The following is an 18,722-nucleotide window of genomic DNA, read 5'->3' on the forward strand; positions in this document are numbered from 1 at the left end:
ATGTGTATCAGTTTCAGGCATACTTAATTCAATCCAAACTTTTCGGCCCTTTCTATCACACTTCGACTGTTCATGATAATAGCTGAAATGTTCCGATTGATACACTTATTACAACTCTCTGACATTTTCTGAAAAGCACGAATCCGAACGAAATAAAAATGTTTCAAGAGGATAAAAGTAAACATATGAAAAATACGTTATATGTGTTGATAGAGCCCGTGTTATTATTCTAGTTTCTAAAGTCGTCTTGACATATAAATTCTTGTCAGAACAGAACAGAACATATCTTTATTAACTCAAGTTACATATAACATAACACATGAGTATACAAAGTCATATCAGTAGTGAATATTTTGTTAATTTTAACACGTGACATGGTTTTATTTAATAAATTTTTATACACAGTACAATATTATTTTTAAGGTATTTGTAAGAGGAAAATTAATAATTATCATGAGAGATGAAAAAAAAGAAGAAAAAAAACAAACAAACAACTACCGCCTGAAGGGGGGGGGGGGTGGAGGTAGATACACACGCACAAAAAATCATACAGGAATTCAGATGATCGCAGTAATATTTCCATTTCAATTTCATTTACGACAAAGTAGTGGTAATAAAAATCCATTAAGTAAGTTAATATGATTAACGAAACAAAAATGCACGCGATGAGTCATGTTCACAAAAATTATGGTAAAGGGATACCTCTTAATTTTCTTTGCTGATTTCCCCTTAACTCATACCAGTATCGGGGGTCTTTTTTATTTCTATAAATAGACATGTGGTCAATCTGCGATTACACAAACGTAAATTGGCAGCGCATGAATGGAGTACATGTCGTAAATTTGCAGCGCACGAATGGAGTACATATAACACCAAAGCTACGCACTGCGACGAATGCGCTGTTGTGAAAAGTGAAAAGATGCGGACATTAAATATACTGTGACTGGATGGGTACGGAAAGTTTACTAAAAATTGTCCTTTTCATATTGGTTAGATTTTGTTACAGGTTACATGTTTGCCTTCAAAATATAAAAAGCGGGTACAAGAGTTTTGAAGCTCAACACTATCCAAATGATCTCAAAAGAAAATACAAAATAAATACATTTAAATTTCTTTAAAATTAACATATTTCCCAATTTCTTAAGGTAAAAAGATGGAAAATAGAAAAAAAAATAGAATTATATGGCAATGCAATATAAAATTATTATGAATTCAGACAGTATTTGAATACGGAGGTAAGAAAACATTTTGTTTCCATTTGACAAAAATGTAAATAAAAGTGTTATGCAACAATGCAAGAAATTTAGAATGGGCTCCGAAATAATAATTGAATGTTTATTATTGAATACTCGCATCATTCCGCACATCTTCGGTTACCCATGGTAAATGGAAAATATACCGTGGGTAACCGACTAAATCGAATAATACAAGGGAAGTAACCCAAATGAACTTAACAGTAAATGTAAAGCCGTATGAATTGTCGCTCTTTATTCATATTTGATTTGATATTTAAAGCCCATTTATATATCTTTAAGAAAAGTATAAATATATTAATGTGTTTATATTCATGTAAGTCATAATTTATAAGTATAAATTAATAGATAAGTTTATAATGAAATACGTGAGTTTTAATTTAAATCTAAATAAGTTTATATTGATATAAGCCATAAAGTATATGTATATGCATATAAACAAGTTTATATTCATAATTTTAAAAGTCGGAATGTTATATTTGATTTAAATTAAAAACTTCCAAAAGACGGTGTCAGCTTGTGTGTGTTTTTTTTTAGCTATTATTTTTAGATTTTTTGAAAAATACGGAAAGCTGTTGTACTCACTCAGCGTCGGTGTCACACTTTGGTTAAGTTTTTTTGCGTGCAAGTTTGTACATGTATCTCAAAAAGTACTTTAGGGAATGGGTTGAAACTCCATAATATAATGGGAGGTCACTGACACATAACTCTAACATGAATTGTGACAGAATTATCGCCCTTTACGAGCTTCGAAACTCTACGTTTTCCATCCGATAGCTCTTGTTTTAGCTACCTAATCTTGTTTACCCCATTGACGACGTGCAGTATTATTATACATACATTGTACATGTTATACATTCGTGTAAAAGATGCCCGTCTCTTCAATGATCAATATTTCAGGTACTTAATGCGAAATTTATTTAAAATTTGTCGTCTGCTTTACATGACACAGCAATTTATCAGTTAACATCTTTTGGTTTTTGCAAAGCGTCCCATCCGCTTTTTAAACACCTCTGTTTAAATGTTTTCAACAATACCAGTATCCAGTTAAGTCGTCTGCTTTCCTATCAACAACAGCTTGCAATCGTCTGCAAGACAAATGTCCTATACGGAAGCGTATAATGGCCACCTTTTGCTATAACAGATATTCAAGTGCACTTGACGCTTTCCTCATTCTTTAGTTTTTTACGACTTTTGACGATCTATATACATGTATAACACTTCCTTGGATTAATAACAATAGCTTTCACCAGGGCAACAGAAATACAATAAAAACAATTAACTAATGAAGAAATTAAAGAATTGTTATCACATTTTGTATATGACCCGATACAAATGATAAACAAATAACGAAAATTGACAAGAAACACATGTCGAATGTTCGGTAGTAAATTATAGAGAAATTGCAACAATTCCCGTTACGCTGTATCGATAAAATATTAGCATGTTTTCCCATGATACCTTGCAGAGACTTTTATCAGATCACGAAATAATCGTGCAAGATCCTCTTCAAGCTTTCTATATTATTAACAAAGTTTATAGAACCGTCTTAAGATAAAATATTCCAATCTGATAAAAGATTCCAATGTTTGAAAACATAGTTAAGATGTTTGCCATTCATTGGATGCATTTTAAAGCAGCGCGGATCATGTAATATTATAGTTTTTTTATATGATTTTTTAGAGCTCTTCCATACTAGTTAACCCTTAACCAGTTGTGTTTTAAAACGGACTTGTCCAGCTGGTAATTTTAAACTGTTCATTACTAGCATAAAGATGAACACCTTGAATCGATTTCTTAAAGGATGAAAGAGACATTATGCTCCTTTTTTTAAATATGTTTTTCGTTAGTTTAATTTTGAAAATTTATTTACTTTTTCGGAGCCTTTAAACTTTTAAAAAAATATGTATTAAAAAGAACACGTCCCAGTGAGTTATGAAAAAGTGATAGCACCTAAAAAAATTTGCACCATGATATCCAACGGAAGATCGATCCTCATATATTCTTTACTGGGTCAATATGACTCAAAACAGGAAAAGGAAAGTCTTCTTAATATTGTAGGGTATGACAACAAAATGTGTGACATTTCTCGCAAATCAACACATGCTAATTGAGTCAGTGCAGTAAGAATGTGTGATCTACTTGACTCAAGCTTTCCTAGTTTAAGCCGACAAGATATAAGTTTTTCCATAACGAGTTGATAGAACACAAACTGTATAGCTATCATAGTTCGTACCAACCTGCAGCTTCAAGTAGAGGAGAAGTTGCTAGTTACTTGCGTAAAATCAGCTATGTAATGGTACAGAATCCAAAAAGACCATCATCATTTTATTTGCCATATTTATATATGACTGAAATACTGTTACAAACTCCACTGAATCATCTTTGTACTACCACTACAAATAAATAAACTGAAAACAACAACAATAACAACAACAACAACAACATCAGCCTATCGATCGATTGACCGGCCGACCGACCGTCAAACACACAGACAAACCAAAAGCCAACGAACGAATGAATGCATAAAACAACTGACCGACCGAGGATAGACCGAGCATAGAAAAAAAAGAAAAGAAATAAAAAGGAAAGAAGGAAGAAAATCAAATAAAGAAACAAATGAAGAAACATGCATACAAACAAATAGCAAAGTTCATCAAAATCTAACAAACATAGACAAATAAAAATAACAATATTCTGATTGTTATATCATAAACTAGTAAACAAATGTTTTATCTTATAGATATAATCACAACAGAAGTAAAAACTCACGCTTTAACTATCAGAAATGTAAACATTTGCCCTTGAAATAAAAGTCGGTGAAGAAAAAAAAAAGAAAACGTAAGCAAATAACTTTACAATTGTGTACAAATCATGTATCCTCTTTCCTAGAAATCTTGTAAAAAATCTCAAGCAAATCTCCAGCGAATCATGTGTTTTCTATTATATATGCATAAGGAAGCGAGGACATGTGTTTTATTTTAAACGTCCTTATAGCTACTAATGTAAACATGGAAAAATATAAACACGACAAAAAAAACCTATACGAGCTCAACTGTAGTAAATTTTACTCGTTCAAATAAGCCATTGATTAATTAAGTCATGTAATTTGGTAAACGTCTTTGTTTCTATAAATAGATCTTTGCTTACTAAGATGAAACATATGTAAAGTGAGTTTACCACAAAAATTTGCAATAATGTCAGTTACATGTAAATCACAATTTAATATGATCAGGCACAAAGTAGTAATAAACATGTACAGCCGACAATCATCCGTTATAGAATACATTTTCTTTAAATAACCCACCCACCCCTGGACAGAAAGAAGGGAGGAAAGAGAGAAAGAAAAACAGTGAAAAATATAATAATTAAAAAATATTAAATAGATAGATAGATAGATAGATATAATAAATGAGATAAGATAAGATAAGATAAGATAAGATAAATGAATGAATGAATGAATGAATGAATGAATGAATGAATGAATGAATGAATGAATGAATGAATGAATGAATGAATAAATAAATAAATAATAAAAAGAACAAAAACAAAAACAACAATAAAGAATAATCAACAATAACAAACAAAACCAAACCCCCTTCAACCCCCATCAATACCCCCCCCCCAACAAACACACAAAACCGTAAAAAACAACAACACAAAAAGAACCAAGCAATAATTCAACATACCATAGAATTACTGTGTATTTCTATTTTCAATTATTCAATAATTCAATAAAACGGAACTAATTTAAAGAAAATTAGAAACGATGACGTCATTTACATAAAGGGTACAACTTTCATTACGTGGAGACATCAGCCCACATGTTTTTGAAATGGAAAAAAGTACTATCGGTATTTCCGCAGAATATCCAGATGCATAATGATTTTGTTTCTGTGAATATGTAGGGGGGGGGGGGCAAATTTTAAAGTAATATAGTTACAGTCAAAGTACATTACATTGTTCTATTAATTCTACAAGCAAATCACTTTGGATTATGATTATGCTAGTTTGATGTCCGTCTAGCTGTTTTGGATCGAGAGCTCAGCCTGAAAATCAAAATGTCGGCCAAAATTCAAAATGGCCACCAAGATGGCCACGAAATTTCGGTATTTTTAAGTACATTTCAGTATATGTAAAAATATGGAGACGAGCTGCTTTTATTATTCGGCCCTTTCCGTCAGTCGAGATGTCAATGTATTGGTTGATGTTTTGTTAAAACGACAAAAGGGCTCTTAAGAATACTTTTTTTTTGTATTTCTGTAACAGGTGGCCTAAATACACTTGATAAAACATGTATAATGTATTTTCTTGGCTTGTTGATCAGAAGGTAAGAGATCTGTTTTAAGATTATTAGTGAGTGTTGCGACGTCATCTGGCGTTGCACCTGCACGCGCAGACGCTACTGGTGTAAAAAAACGAATTTATGAGATGTGTCAATACTAAACTTCATGTATTTTCAAAAGAATTTCTTTTTATACCGCGTCAGTTTAGTGGCTTAAATGACAACAACAACAACAACAACAACAATTACAACACGATTGCAAAATGATTCTCGCAGTTGTAACCTGGAATCTTTTATACGTCATATCGTTTATTGAACGGATCAACTGTTGATTTACGGTTTGTCAAATCTCAACCCCACACGCTTTCGTTGCCATTGATTTAAAACTGTGCAAAACTACAGGACAAATTTAGCATTTTGCGTGGCGCGTTTCCGATTAAAAACGCAAGCTCATTTGGTTGATTACATTTAGCTGTGAAAGACAGTGCGAGCTGTTCCTGCGACGAGAGTGTCTTTACAAGATCGATAATTGACAAGAAATATTATATGTCCGCGTTCTTTTGAAAAGAACGCATTAGTTAGTGGAAAGTCGGTGGGGGAGGGGGGAGGGGTTGATTGCATGTTGACATCAGAGATCCGAGATCAAATTTAAATAAACGTGATAAAATGAGTGTTTTCAAGATTAAAGTGAAATAGTATATGACTTAATATTAACTAAAGTAGCCCATTGACATGGTATTTCACATGATGTGGTTTTGAATATGTGGTACATGTATTTATTTACTGGAGCAGGGCCAGTTTCAAATACTGCATGACAGTCTTGTTTTATTTCCTTTTTCTTTTGTGTCCATATTTTTGAGCAGACGCTAGTGACCTGTATGATAGAGCCCATGGCGCAGACGACTTTTTTTCACTTCATTTAAACTTTCAAATAGACGAAGGTTTTAATAAAATCATAATGCTAAATGCTTATTATAATTCCTCAACCTTTCAGACCGTGATCGCGAATTCGAACACTGCAGGGGTTGCAAGTTCGAGTAGCACAGGGGCCGCCAGTTCGAGCAGCACAGAGATCGCCAGTTCAAACGCTGTAGGTGTCGCCATAGTAGTTCGAATTCTATTTGTGCCACTTCTAACCACTTGTCCCTTACCGCTGTGGGTTCGAATCCCAACAGGGACCTTTTCAATAGTTAAGGTAAAATCCAACAGACAACAAAGAAAATCAAAGTGCTGAAGGCACTGCAGTTGGGACGTATGAAGGATCAAATAACTATTTTTTCTATTTCGGGGCAGATAATTCAATGAGTGAAGGGTGTTGCCGGTTGATAAATATAAAGTTCACAATTCAGTAAATGAACAGTAGTTGATACAATTATTCTATGACACACATGTTCAAATATAATATTTAGGTTACATGTACGTGTAGGTCGATCATAAACCGTTATTGGCCTTTTTTGACAAGAGCAACAAGTGAAATTAGAGCTACCAGAGGAAACTGCAAGCTTGACTATTTTAACACATGACATTATAAAGGGAGACAAAGCTATGAAAAAATAATCAATTGTGATATATATCAAATTTTTTGTATCAGTATCAAGTAAACACTCAAATGGTCAATATTTTTTGCATCACATTATATGAATGTGACCATGTCATTAGAACTTATAATGGCCTTTGTTTACTGCAATTTTCATGCTAATCTCTTTCACTGTATAACGTTTATAAAGTTTCAATCAAATTCCTTCAATATTTTAATCCTCTCTCAGAACAGTATCATGAAATATATACGGAGATAATTCAAAAACTAAGTAATGTAGAATTTTGGTTATATGACACAAGACTTCTGCTCACTAGTCTCTACAACTGTATTTAGTTTGAGTGTGATATCATTGAAAAGATTTACTCCAGACAACCATTATTTTAAAAGTTGTTGTACATGTATTTTAAGAGATGATAATTGTAAAATTAAGCTAGAAACTAGAACTCCGCGAGTCGGATGTGTCGCCTTGTGAACAATGTAGTTTAGGAGAAATGGCCAGGACAAAAATGAAATATGAAAAATAACAAAGGGCAATAACTAAAAAAACAAGCAATTATCATAGTATTGCAAGCAATCCATAAGTCCCCTACCGGTTAGAACCCCATCAACATTCTGAAGGGCCATTCACTAATGTTTCAATTTTTCTCTATTTTAAGGAAATTTGTTGGAAAAGTTCTTTAAAAGTGATCACAGGAAACAGTTTTTATGAACAGACAGACAGACGGACTGAAGGACACTCTAAAGTTAATATTTGAAACATCCCTGTTACCAAAATATAACATTTTAAAAGCAAAATTCTTAAACAGGAGATAACTCTTGTATTAAAGATGCAATTTCATAAAAAATTTTCAGCTCTTTTTGACTAATCACAAATATTGTTATATTTGCCATGTTTTAAGCCTATTTGTTGCCAAGGCAACTGATATTTTTTCAATATAGGAAGAACAGATAAGACATGCATAACCTCAAGACTGCCATCTACCCATATGTCAAGTTTCATAAAAATATTTCCAGTACTTTTTGAGTTATCACTGGATTTAATTTATGTGTAAAATTTGCCATATTTTCAGTCTATGTGTTGCCATAGCAACCAGAATTTTCAACATAGAAAGAAAAGAAAAAGACGTGCATAATCTCAAGACTGCCATCTACCCATATGTCAAGTTTCATAAAAAATATTTCCAGTACTTTTTGCTTTATCACTGGATCCAGTTTATGTGTAAAATTTGCCATATTTTCAGCCTATTTGTTGCCATAGCAACCAGAATTTTCAATATAGGAAGAAAAGAATAAAAAACGTGCATAATCTCAAGACTGCCATCTACCCATATGTCAAGTTTCATAAAAATATTTCCAGTACTTTTTGTGTTATCACTGGATCCAGTTTATGTGTAAAATTTGCCATATTTTCAGCCTATTTGTTGCCATAGCAACCAGAATTTTCAACATAGGAAGAAAAGAAAAAGACGTGCATAATCTCCATACTGCCATCTATCCATATACCAAGTTTCATAAAAATATTTTCACTACTTTTCAAGTTATTGCGGGATCCAGTTTTGTGGACGGACGGACTGACAGACGGACGGACAGACGGACGGAGGGTAAACCTAAAGTCCCCTCCGGTAAACCGGTAGGGGACTAATAATAAGTTCAGAGCAGCAGTTTCTGAACACTGCACTTCTTATCAATAAGATCTATCATACTATGATGGTTCAAGTCCATAGCTTTCATACTTGAGGAGAAATGACCAGGACAAAAATAAAGAAAGAAAATCAACAATGGGCAATAACTCAAAAAATAAGAAATGCAGAGTACCAGTTCTTGTGCACTGCACTTCTTCTTAATGAGATCTATCATCCTATGAAGTTTCAAGTCCATAGCTTTTATACTTAAGGAGAAATGGCCCGGACAAAATTAAAGTATGAAAATAAACAAAGGGCAATAACTCAAAAAATAAGAAATGCAGAGTAACAGTTCTTGTGCACTGCACTTCTTCTTAATGAGACCTATCATCCTATGAAGTTTCAAGTCCATGGCTTTTATTCATTAGGAGAAATGGCCCGGACAAAAATAAAATATGAAAATTAACAAAGGGCAATAACTCAAAAATTAGGAAGTACAGTGTACTGGTTCCTGTGCACTGCACTTTTTCTTCAAAAGTAACCCCTATTATGTCACCTTTTCAAGGTGACACAAAAATTAGGGTTCTTTGAAAAAATACTTTCCTTCACTTGATTATTTTCGCTGTGTAAAAGTTTAATCAAATTTCATCAACTCTTTTCCAGTATTTCTCTGGACAAGCATAATTAAGTACATGTATAATAAAGGTAGATAATTAAATAAGAGGGCCATGATGGCTCTGAGGTTGCTCACCTGTATATACCCCCCCCCCACCCTGCAGGGCCAGTTTTAATCCAAGGGCTTTTATTTGAACAAACTTGGAAGAATCCATAAGAAGATGATTCATGCTAAACATCAAAGCTCTAGTTTATTGGGTTTTTTTAAAGAAGATTTTTTAAGTTTTTACTAACACATACTGTTAAAAACAATGACAACCCTGGCGCAGGGCCAGTTTTGACCCCAGGGCTTTTATTTGAACAAACTTTGTAGACACTCACTAGAAGATGTTTCAACTTATAATATAAACTCTTGCTATTTGGGTTCTTTAAAAAAGATTTTTGAAATTTTTACTATATGCATATAGGGAAAATCAATGATCCCCTGGGGCAGGGCCAATTTTGACCCCGGGGCTTTTATTTGAACAAACTTGGTAGACACTCATTAGAAGATGTTCATGCTAAATATCTTAGCTCTAGCTCTTTGGGTTCTTTAAAAGAAGATTTTTAAGTTTTTACTATTTGCATTTAAAGAAAATTAATGACCTCCTGGGGCAGGACCAATTTTGACCCCAGGGCTTTTATTTTAACAATCTTTGTAAACACTCACTAGAAGATATTTCATGCTAAATATCTTAGCTCTAGCTCTTTTAGTTCTTTAAAAGAAGATTTTTTTAAGTTTTTACTATATGCATTTAAAGAAAATTAATGACCCCCTGGGGCAGGACCAATTTTGACCCCGGGCCTTTTATTTGAACAAACTTGGTAAACACTCATTAGATGATGTTTCATGCTTAATATCTTAGCTCTAGCTCTTTGGGTTCTTTAAAAGAAGATTTTATAAAGTTTTTACTATATGCACATAGGGAAAATCAATGACCCCTGGGGCGGGGCCAATTTTGACCCCAGGGCTTTTATTTAAAAAACTTGGTAGACACTCACTAAAGGATGTTTCAAGCCAAATATCTAAGCTCTAGCTCTTAGGGTTTTTTTAAAGATGATATTTAAAGTTTTTTTCTTTCGGTTCCCATGGCAACCAGAGTTCAGCATGGAATTAAATTCTTTGCACAATTTTTAAAGGTGACAGCCAAAGGAACATTCTTGTGAAGTTTGGATGAAATTAGCATAGTGGTTTATGAGGAGATGTCATTTAAAGTAAAAGTTTACGGCCGGACGAAAAGGGATCACAAAAGCTTGACCTGTCACTTTGTGACAGGTGAGCTAAAAACTAAGGAATGGAGTTATGGTTCTTTGACACATTGGAAAATTCGAGTCGTTCAAGTTGATTTAGATTCAGTGATAGTTTGGAATAAGCATTTTTAACTTAAGGGATATAATTAAAACATGAAGCAAGGTAGAGTTATGTTTCTTGAACATTGCACTTCCTCTTAAAAGTCTCTATCACTTTGTGAAGTTTACATAAAATCCCTTCAATACATATCTAGTTATATTCATATTTCGGACAAGAGTGTGAGAACAAATGTCTTCCTAAGTACAGACTATGTTTTTTTTCCTTTATCAACTAAAATCTCAAAAACACCATTAAAAACATATTTTCCTCCCATGAGCAACCTTTTTCCCCAAAAGTACAAGTCTGTATGGAATGAACACAGATATTTATCCAGAATATTACTTGAGTCCATACCGACAGATGGTTAAGACCGCAACTATATTCTCTCCCTTTCAGGAGCATAAATTATAATAACATGCTAAATCTCTGTATAGTTCTATATCAGATACCAGTATGATGAACCTAACTTTTGTACCATTTAAGTTATAGCAAAATTCAGCTTTCATTGACATACAGAAATGGGTCAGCCTTTAGTCCCCTCTTAATGAAAATAGAAGGGGACTAATAACAACAATTTATTCTCATAGTTTCAATTCTCAGGTTTATTACTTATCATTACACCAGGCAAGCTAAGATACATGTTAAAACCACAGGCACAATATACCACATTTACCCATATACGCTCATAATACTATATATAAAGAATAAAGGTCCCTAACGAGAGAAATATATCATGCAAAACAAACAAGAACTGTTCGGTAAAAATACACCAGATCACTATTTTATCTTTGTGGTTGTCTCTAGGAATAATGTATCCTATCATAAACACTTTTTACTTCATCGAAATCCTACAAAATGCTCCAAAATACGAGCAAGTTTCCAAATTTCACTGAAATGTCATTGCATGTCGTTTTCGACGTCCAAGCGATGCGTGTAAACAAAGGTGAATTCTGGTCAATTTCTACAAAATCAACGAATAACTGTTAAGATTTCGACATACTTTCTTTAAGGCAACTTGTATACAGTCAAACTGCGATGTCTTTACTTCACAACTGTCCGACGATAACACTAACAAGCTAAAAAATTAAAAATAATTGACAGCTCCGTTCCAGAAAGTAACCATTTCCTACATTACCGCACTGAATATAAGGTAAAGTAATGATTGGTTAAGCGGAAAATCCGAGTTTTAACATTTTCCTTCAACACAATGTTCATGACTGGCCTTTACTATTGACAGGCGATTCAATTCAGACTAGCCCTCTAAAATACTCCAACTAGTCCAAAGTGTTAATGGTGCCTATACAGTTATGATCACTACATCTGGAAACTGGAGATTCCCACCGAGTGTGATGCTTATCTTCATTCGCTTGACAGTGACACATGTCCACCTTAAAAAAAAGCAATAAAAATTATATGAAGTGCAATAATTTGCAAAACAAGAGCTGTCAGTAGGACAGCAACGCTCGACTATTCTAAGTGCTTGATAGTAAAAGAGCCTTGATAATGTAAAATTTTCAGAGTTAATAACAAAAGGACAAAATTTTTCTTTAAATCCATGTTAAAGTTAAAGGCCTTGGACAGAGTCCTATTATGTTCTCAAAGTATAAAATATCAACTTGTTTCAATAGAATATGAAAATATCTGAGGTGGAATGCAAACCTAAAAGTAAATTCTAAGTTGAAAAAGGGGTATAATTCTGTCAAAATACTTGATACAGTTACCTCCTCCTGTCTACAGGTTGGGGTTATAATGGTGAACAAGTGTGCAAAGTTTCAAAGCCATATGTCAATGGACTTTGAAAATATTTGAGGTATTACAAAAACTTAAAACATAAATTCTAAGACGAAAAAGGGGCATAATTCTGTCAAAATGCTGGATACAGTTACCTCCTCCTGTCTACAGGTTGGGGTCATGATGGTGAACATGTGTGCAAAGTTTCAAAGCCATATGTCAATGGACTTTGAAAATATTTGAGATATTACAAAAACTTTAACATAAATTCTAAGTCAAAAAGGGGCATAATTCTGTCAATATTGTAGGCAGAGTTATCCAACTTGTCAATCTGATGTACCTTGTTACTATAAATAAGTATTGTAAGTTTCAATTGAATATCTCAAGCAATAAATGAGATAATTGACTTTACAAAAACTTTAACTAAAATTTCTAAGTTAAAAAGGGGCATAATTCTGTCAATATTGTAGGTAGAGTTATCCAACTTGTCAATCTGATGTACCTAGTTACTATAAATAAGTATTGTAAGTTTCAATTGAATATCTCAAGCAATAATTGAGATATTTGACTTTACAAAAAACTTTAACCAACGCAGACGCCGACGCGGACGCTGACGCCGACGCCGGGGCGACTACAATAGCTCTCATATTCTTCGAAAAGTCGAGCTAAAAATGCTTATCTTATTTGTCTCTTCTTACCTTTATAATGCAGAGCACTAGATTTGTGTGTCTGTCATACAAAATGACTTTCAATAATACTATTTAAATATATTTGAAAAACAATTTCTTTAATAAATACTCATAGTAATACTAAATTCCTTTTTTGTGATATTTTTTCTGACACATATGTGCAGACAGTACATTGTGTACACCGGTCTTACTGACCTGTGTGAAACCATTCTAAGCATGATGCCAAGAAAATTTTGGACTTGTGAGAGGCTGTAAATGACCCCAGATTGATCATAACTTCATAACCTAACGTGTAACCAACGCTGAAAAGCATTTGACTATATCTCAATCCATTGAGAAGTGGCATCACTTTGAAATCAATTTTGATTGAAAAAATCGAGGCAAAATAGTGATTTTGGGCAATTTTGAGATGTCCCCTCGTTGCCATTGTAACAGAAAATTTAAGCCTGAGCATGTTGTTGCAAGGGCAATGGTCCAGTCAACATTTGTGCCAAGTTTGATTAGTGTTGAAGCAGTTTTTATAGTATTATAGCAATTTGAACTTGTAACGGGAGACTTTTCAATGAAAACAGCCATTTTTCACAAAATGCTCATGAAGTAATGGGTTAAGAAATTTTGCATCTTGATTGGGAAAAATATTTAGTACCATGTACAAAGTTGTTAATCCAACAAATTGTATATCATTCAAAGCATAAAAAATACATAAAAAATTGACAATGGAATGTGTTTTTGAACATCATCTGTCTGGTACCATATTGGATTGAAATGGAATGAAGAAAAATTGTCAGCTTTGATAACGGGAATTTTGACTTATGATTTTTTTCTAAACTTGGAAAAGGATAAAAGCATATTTGGCATTATTTGGGAATGGGTCTGTTAATCTGACCCGTGGTGACACTGGTAAAAATGCATGTTTTCATTATTTTTTTTTGGAAAACAGTTTGGTTGGTGAAATATACATTAAATATTATATAAGTACCTGTTCTTTGTAATAATCTTCTAGTCTTTCTTTAATCTTATACTGTACTTTTTTCTAGTTACATGTACCAGCCTTTTCAAGTGAATATTAAAGTAAATGATCTTTTATTTCCCTGAAAATATCAATTTAGAGATTTCATTTTCAAAATCATCCAATACTACTCTCTTAGTGTGTGTATATACAGAGACATATAAATACATTTTATGTATTTTAACGTCTCTGGTATATACAATGTATATATGTGTCTATACAATGTATATATATGTTTACACTATAATATGATTGTGTACAGCATGTAATGACATAATTAAAATTTGAAAAATTTATGATAATAAAATATTAATAATATTTCTTCATATTACTCCACAGTATTACCACTAAAATAGAAAATGTTCTATCATTTATTATGATATCTATTTTTTACATGTAGATTTGTGAAAAAAATGTGAATATCAGTAGTGTCAAAAATTGTTAAATCATATAAAATGTCTAATTAACACTGATAAATTACTTCAACCATGTATTGAGAACAGGTATAGATCATTTCCAACAGTCTTGCTGTTGTGTTGACATTTTCGCGACATGGTTGTGTGTCTGCCTTGTAATCAAGAGGTCTGGGGTTTAAATCCCTTTAAGTGCCTGAAGATTTTTCAGGTTAACAATTATCAAGGTGGCAGTGATTTTTTTTTTCAACTTTCAAAACAACCTGTGGCTTTATAAATGGGAAACTATAGCTTGATTAATCAGAAAAGAGGAAAAATTTCAACCACTGAAAATGGAATTTACCCATACATTTAAAAAAAGTGTTACTCAATTTAAAGGGGTTCCATTGAGGTATTTTGTCATGATGGGACTGAAATATCTTTTCCAGATAAATGTACCGTTTGATGAATGTTTAGAACACTAATCTTTGTACAAACCTTTAGATCATTTGCGCACTTCGTTTTTCCAGAATAATTATTCAAATTGTAAAAAGATGACCCAAAATGAAATGGCTAGACTTTAAATAGATATCCTGGTTGTACTATCTACCGGGAGTGTAAGCCTTATTTGGCCCACCGTCAGATAATACAAAAAAAATCTAATATAAAATAGTTATTTTCTGTAGGAGGTACCATTTTTTGATGAAAATAACAAATATCTAAAAGAAATTTTAACTATACATCAAAAAGATAGTTCTGTTAATAACCTCTTATGAGTGGCAGCCATTTTTGTTTTTAAGTACTTAATACCAGGAATGACTTTTAAGCAATCAATAAAAAGTTAAAAACATATGTAAATGGTCCATTGCTGTTAATGATACTAAAGTTCTATTCAATATTTATCAGTCATCACACAGTAAAAGGGTAATAATTTGATAAGCATTTGCACACACATTCAAAATATCATGATGGGTCCAAATTGTTAGCAATATTACTGGTTTTTATACGTAAAACACATTTATGTGAAGAATGACAGACTATTCTCTCCCTTACCAGTTCCTCCCCCTGACGGTTCTCTCCCAAACCGTTTCCTCCCCTGACGGTTCTCTCCCAAATTTGAAATAAGCAGACAGTTCTCCCCCAATTTTATTTTTATAAGTTATCATTTAGTTTTGACTTAATCTAATATTTAGCATTTCTTAATGAAGATTATGTAAAGAATGTGTTTGATGTTCAGTGCATTTTATGTTTTATGTTTATCTGAAAAGTGTTTGTAAATTTAACACCTTTTTAAGGTATTTCAATCCTATCAACACCTTCATTGTGAGAGATTAAGATAACTGGACAGTGATTGATATACACCTGTAATTATGTTAAGGTCTAGTGATATTTATTTATTTGTTAAATAGCAAATAACATGGTAACAAGTATGTTCTAGAAAATAAATAAGCAACAACTGGTATGCAAACACATTTCACAATTACTTTTATACAAAATTGATTAAAGGAAATGTAGACATTCACTTGAAACAATATATAAGACCAAATAATTACTAAAATATTTAGTCCTCAACATCTTTTCACAGCTATTTTAATCTAATCAACACATTGATTCTTGAGTAATGAATTAATAAACATCTTAATTATCTCTGACAGCAAACTTAATGCACATGTGTATTGAACAACTTTCTTCATTATACAAAAATATGACATTTGGGTATAAAGTGCATTAATTAATCATTTTTTCTAATAAATTTTATTCTTATTTATTTATTAATAAAATAATGAATAAAATAAATACAACACAATATAGTTAATACCTAATGATTATCCTAATCAAGTAAATGATTCATTTTAATTATTTTCAGTGACTAAACACATTAAAAAGTATACATTAGATCTGATTAAAAAAATCAGAATAATTAATTATTATGCTAAAACATTTTCTTTTCTAATTTATATCAACTTACCCATATATTAAACATCTAAATACTTCGATGATTTTTTTTCCTAATTTATATCAATAATAATTTATCAATTTATTAAACATCTTAATACATCAATATTTTTTTTTTGTAATTTTTATCAGTTAATAATAAACTTACCAATTTGTCTAACATCTAAATACTTCAATACAATATTTTTTTCTCTCCCATTTTTATCAATTAATAATAAACTTACCTATTTATTTAACATCTTAATACTTCAATTTTAAAAATATTTTTTTCTAATTCATATCAATTTATATTAAACTTACCCATTATTTAACATCTAAATACTTCAATAATAATGCATTAATAAAAATAACAATGGGGAGGAACTGTCTGCTTATTTGCAAATATGCAGACGGTTCTCCCCCAAAATAGGGAGAGAACCGTCAGGGGAGGAAGTGGTAAGGGAGAGAATAGTCTGACTACCTATGTGAATAGGGTTATTAAAACTTTGAATTTTCTTCAAAAAATGCTTATTTTGTATGAAATTAATGTGAAAAACACTTGCATACAAAAGAATTTTTTTATGTAAGTATTGTTTGTAATATCTGGACATTCCCGGTACAAAGTACCTCCCGGTATAAAGTACCTTGAGGATATATATAATAATTTATAAAGGTCAAAATAAAATTATTCTGAAATATTCAAGAATGTGCCCCATTTGGTAGAGACGTAACGGCCGTGACAAGACCAAAAAATTGTAGGCGTATATGCCGGTTTTCCTGTAAAGGCAGACATCTGTGTAATATCAATTTGTAAAATCTGTCGGTTTTGCAGTCTATGTATGATCGAAATGTCTTGGGTACGAAAGACTCGAGATCTCCAAATTACTTCGAAATTATTTACGAAAGTTTTAGTCCTTGGAAACAAATTGGCATCAATAAATAAACTTAATATTATTAGTCATCAAATTCATAACATATTTTGCTTTATAACATACCTTATGAGCTTAACAGGCTGATAATTATGCTCGTGAAGTAGGTCGAAAAATATACCGGAAGTTGTCGGATTCATTTAACCTAATTATCGGGGAATATCCACTTTGCAATTATAAACTACAAAATTTATCCGATAAATAATGTCTTTTTCAAAAATTCTGGAATATAATACAAAAAAATGTGATGATAAGGCGGATGAGTAAGTTAAATATTGCAAGCGGTCAAGCACTATGACCCAATTAATTTACTATCCCATTCATAGAATTATGTGACCTTTCAAATTATATCCGCTACGTTTCTAATACCGTAATTCAAGCTCAATTGCACATTATTTTCAAAAAATAAATTTCTTGTCTCCACTTCTGTTCGCAATAAATCGAAGTTTTCAGAAATTCAGAGCACTATTTTTCACTCGCGGCGGTTATGCGTCGGTCATGGTCGGGTGATCACTATGAATTCAGCTTACGTTGATATGTTAGAATACAATATAGCATTTAGAGTGGCGATGAAACGTCACAGCAGTGGGCGTTACCCTGTATGGTTGGAAATTTCGGGTTTGTAAGTGCACTAGTTGGGACTACGTCCCAACTAAAAAAGGGAAATTAGCAACCCTTTTGGCAATATGATTACTGAATTAGGTCATGGAGCTATTATATCTAAATTTAATTTTCTGTTATATAAGTCTCTGATAAGGTTAAAACTGAACTTAAATAACACCTATATACTCATATATCTATAACTGATGTATTTTCTACAATAGTCCCAAACGAAGTGACTTAAGTTAAAAAATATTTACCATTTGGAATACTTCGACGATATCAATAATTTTGTTTTTGAACTCTCATTTATGCAATATTGGTTTGAAATGAACGAAGTACACTGTTCATTATCTTGTCTCAATGCAATTATTACACATGTACTCTCATGGGTCTTACAGTTGAATTAGTTTCAATAAAGTACTTCTTTGCACGTTATCAATTTCGTGATTTTCTTTGTTTGCTTTCTACAGACGCGCATGCACACGCATACCTGCAAAAATATGTAAGATTAATTGATATTATGCTCAAATTTGATATTTGAAAAGATTGATAATTGCTATACAGTCTCATTTTGAAATGTTAAATAAACATCTTTTGAGTGCAAATAGAGAAGATATTTTAACATATATATGTTAAGATATGTTTACACTCTATTCACTATATGTAAACATAGTATGAATATACAGTGTCATTAAAAATACTGGCAGTTTTTTTTAAGGAGAGACCAAG

The 18,722-nt window shown here is 32.1% G+C and overlaps 1 long non-coding RNA gene across 1 annotated transcript; it reads right to left on the reverse strand.

Annotated features, from left to right (window-relative positions):
- Positions 1-10,897: 10,897 nt before the first annotated feature.
- Positions 10,898-17,533, reverse strand: LOC132723918 (uncharacterized). The gene is made up of 3 exons (XR_009624812.1): positions 17,457-17,533; positions 14,105-14,216; positions 10,898-12,093 (listed from the first exon to the last, which is right to left on the reverse strand). It is a non-coding gene; the product is annotated as an uncharacterized LOC132723918 (long non-coding RNA).
- Positions 17,534-18,722: the final 1,189 nt, after the last annotated feature.

This window comes from Ruditapes philippinarum, unplaced genomic scaffold, assembly GCF_026571515.1.
Source record: "Ruditapes philippinarum isolate M1 unplaced genomic scaffold, ASM2657151v2 ctg874_1_1_1_1, whole genome shotgun sequence".
In the NCBI taxonomy this organism is placed as follows: Eukaryota; Metazoa; Mollusca; class Bivalvia; order Venerida; family Veneridae; genus Ruditapes; species Ruditapes philippinarum.